Raw genomic sequence first — 3,688 nt, 5'->3', positions numbered from 1 at the left:
TGAGATGGTTGCACGGTATCACTGACTCAATGGACACGAGTTTGGGTAAACTCCGGTAGTTGGTGGTGTACAGGGAGGCCTGGCGTGCTGCAGTCCATGGAGCTGCAAAGAGTCAGACACGACTGAGCAACTGAACTGAACTGAATGGAAAGATAGCCTGTGTTTGTGGATTTGAAGATTTAGTATTGTTAGGATGGCAGTACTACCTGAAGTGATCTACAGATAGAGTGCATTCTCTATCAAAATCCCAAAGACTTTTTTTGCAAAAGTAAAAAATTTAAAACAAAAATTTATATGGAATTACAAAAGACCCCTAATAGCCAAAAAAATCTTGATAAAGAAGAACAATTTTGGAGGTCTTATACTTTCCCATTTAAAAACTTACTACAAAGCTACAGTAATTTTAACAAAGTGGTACTGGCATAAGTATACACATAGAGACCAAAGGAATAGATGTGAGAATCCAGAAATAAACCCATACATTATGGTCAACTGTTTTTGACAAGTGTGCCAAAGCTGTTCAGTGAGGAATAGTCTTCAATGAATGGTGCTGGGACAAATTGGATACCCCTGCACAAAAGAATGAAGCTGGACCCCTACCTTAAAAACAAATGCAAAAGCTAACTCAACATGGATCAAAAGACCTAACTGTAAGAGCTGTACAACTTGTGTAGAAAGAAACACAAGTGTAAATCTTTGTAACTTTAGATTAGGCAATGGTTATTTGAATATGATACTAAGAGCACAAGCAACAAAAGAAAAAACAGATAAGTTAGATTTCATAAGTATTAAAAGCTTTTATGCTTCAATGGATACTACTAAAAAAGCAGAAAGACAGCCCATAGAATGAGAGAAAATATTTGTATTTTCATACATGTATCTGATGAGCATCCAGGATATATAAAACTCTTACAACTCAGCAACAAAAAGGAAAACAATCCAATTAATATGTGCAAAGAAATAGATATTTTTCCAAAGAATATATGCAAACAGCCAATAAGCACATGAACAGATGCTTGATATCATTAGTTTTTAGAAAAATAAAAATCAAAGCCACAATGAGATACCACTTTATACCCACTAGGATAGCTATATAAAAACAAACAACTCGAGAAAGTAACAAGCTATAGCAAGGATGTGGGTAAATGGGAACGTTCATATCTTGTTGTTGGGAATAGAAAATGGTTCAGCTGCTGCTGAAAATGGTTTTTGCAGTTCCTCAGTTTAAAACACAGAATTACCAAATGAGCCAGCAATTCCATGCCTAGGTATATATTTGAGAGACTTAGAAATATATATTCACACAAAAACTTGTGTTTTTGGACAACCCAAATGTCCATCAACTTATGAATGGTTAAAAAAGGTGGCATATCCATATGATGGAACATTATTCAGCCGTAGAAATAATGTATGTACTGATACATGATACAATGCAGATAAACCTTAAAAACATTATGCTAAGTTAAAGTAGCCAGACACAAGAGGTCATACATTATATGGTTTAATTTTCATGAAATGTCCAGAATAGTTAAATTCATACATTAATGTAGATTGTAGGTTTATGTAGAATGTAGATTAATGATTGCCAGGGACTTGGGGTAGAGAGGAAAGAGTTACTTACTGGGATGATGAAATATTCTGGAATTTAGATAGTGGTGATGTGACTGTATTAAACATTCTCTAATGAAAAGAATTGCCTGTTTACCTCTTTTGGTGATATTGCTATTGTATAGTTGGTATTTTATTAATTTGTGGAAACTCTTTATATTTGGTGGATATTAATCCTTTTTTTATATGCTTCAAATATTCTCTCTCAAAAGAGTCTGTTGATTGTCCATTTGTTTGTGTTATTTTTTGCTGCACAAAAGTTACAAATTTTTACATGGTATGATCTGTTAATATTTTTCATTGTGGCTTCTGAATTTAAAACTTAAGATATTTTCTATCTCAAGAATATTAAAATGCTTTCAACATTTCTCTTGAATCTTGTTGAGCTGTTTTTAAAAGTGTATATTTTAAAAGCATATAGACTTTTTATATGTTTAGCATAAAGTGGGAGTTTAGCTTTATTTTTTTCCAAGTGGTCCTACAGAATTCATTGAATAATTCATGCTTTCCTCACTGATTTGAAATGTTGCCTGTACATATTTTGATAAGAACATTGAAAATGTAGTAGTCTTTCACACTCAGCTCTTTCAGAGATTCCTCCCTACCAACCAATGGTCAGTGTAGCCTATTCTATTTGAATTATAGACATGTAAAATAATGATATTTATACCTATGCAGTTATTTTAACTATTTTCCCCACAAGGCACTTTTGTATTTCTTAAACTATTTCATTGTCTCAACAATTTTTATGGTGGGTGTATTTGTCTGCTAGGGCTGCCAAACCAGAATACCATAGACTTGGTGGTTTAAATAACAAAGGTTTGTTTTATCATAGCTATGGAGACTGGAAATCTAAGATCAAGGTGTTAGCAGGGCTGGTGTGTGATGTGGGCTCTCCCTTTGGGTTGCAGATGGCTGCCTTCTTCCCCTGTGCTCACACAGCATTTACTTGGTATGTGCCTGGGGGAGAGAGAAAGAGAGAACTCTGGTGTCTCTTCTTATGAGGACACTAATCCTGTCAGATCAAGGTCCTATCTTTATGACTTTATTTAACTTCAGTTACTTCCTTAGAGGCCATTATCTCCAAGTACTGCCACCCTGAAGATTAGGGTTTCAATACAAGAATTTGAGGGACACAAGCATTCAATCCATGATATTCACTTCCTGGTCTCCCTCAAATTCATGTCCTTCTAACACTTAAAATCTATTCATTCCACCTCAACAGCCCCCAAAGTCTTAATTCATTCCAGCATCAACTCTAAATTCCAAAGTATCATCTAAATAACATTTAAATCAGATACAGGCAAGGCTCAGGTATAAGTCATCCTGAGGCAAAATTCCTTTCCAGCTATGAACTTGTGAAACCAGACAGGTTATGTGCTTACAAAATACAGTGGAACAGGCACAGGACAGACATTTCCTTTCCAAGAGAAAGAAATAGGAAAGAAGCAAGGGCTGACTGGTCCCAAGTGAGTCTGAAAGCTAGCAAGGCAAACTGCATTAGACCTTGAGGTTTGAAAATAAGTCTTTTTGACTTGATGTCCTGCCATCCTGATCAACTGAGGTCTGCCGTGTTGTCCCCACGGCCCTAAACGGCTCTCTCGGCCCCCAAGCTCTGCTGGGTGGTATTCCGGTCCCTGTGTCCCCGCTCCAGGATGTGGCAACCTGGTCTGTTGAAACTTTAGAGTTGGGCCCACCCTCAAAAACTGAGGAGGAATTAACTTTGTCCTCTGGGTCTGTAATGGGAGTGGTGGCGCTGATGATCTCTGAATCACTTGCAGAATCATATTTGTGTTTTGTGGAAGGATAGCATGGCACCCCACTCCAGTACTCTTACCTGGAAAATCCCATGGACGGAGGAGCCCGGTAGGCTGCAGTCCATGGGGTCGTTGAGAGTTGGACACGACTGAGCAGCTTCACTTTCACTTTCCACTTTCCACTTTCATGCATTGGAGAAGGAAATGGCAACCCACTCCAGTGTTCTTGCCTGGAGAATCCCAGGGATGGGGGAGCCTGGTGGGCTGCCGTCCATGGGGTCGCACAGGGTTGGACACGACTGAAGCGACTTAGCAGCAGCAGC

Source organism: Bison bison, unplaced genomic scaffold (assembly GCF_000754665.1).
Source record: "Bison bison bison isolate TAMUID 2011002044 unplaced genomic scaffold, Bison_UMD1.0 scf7180017864378, whole genome shotgun sequence".
Classification (NCBI taxonomy): domain Eukaryota; kingdom Metazoa; phylum Chordata; class Mammalia; order Artiodactyla; family Bovidae; genus Bison; species Bison bison.
The sequence above is the reverse complement of the archived record's forward strand: the minus strand, read 5'-3'. Positions refer to the sequence as shown.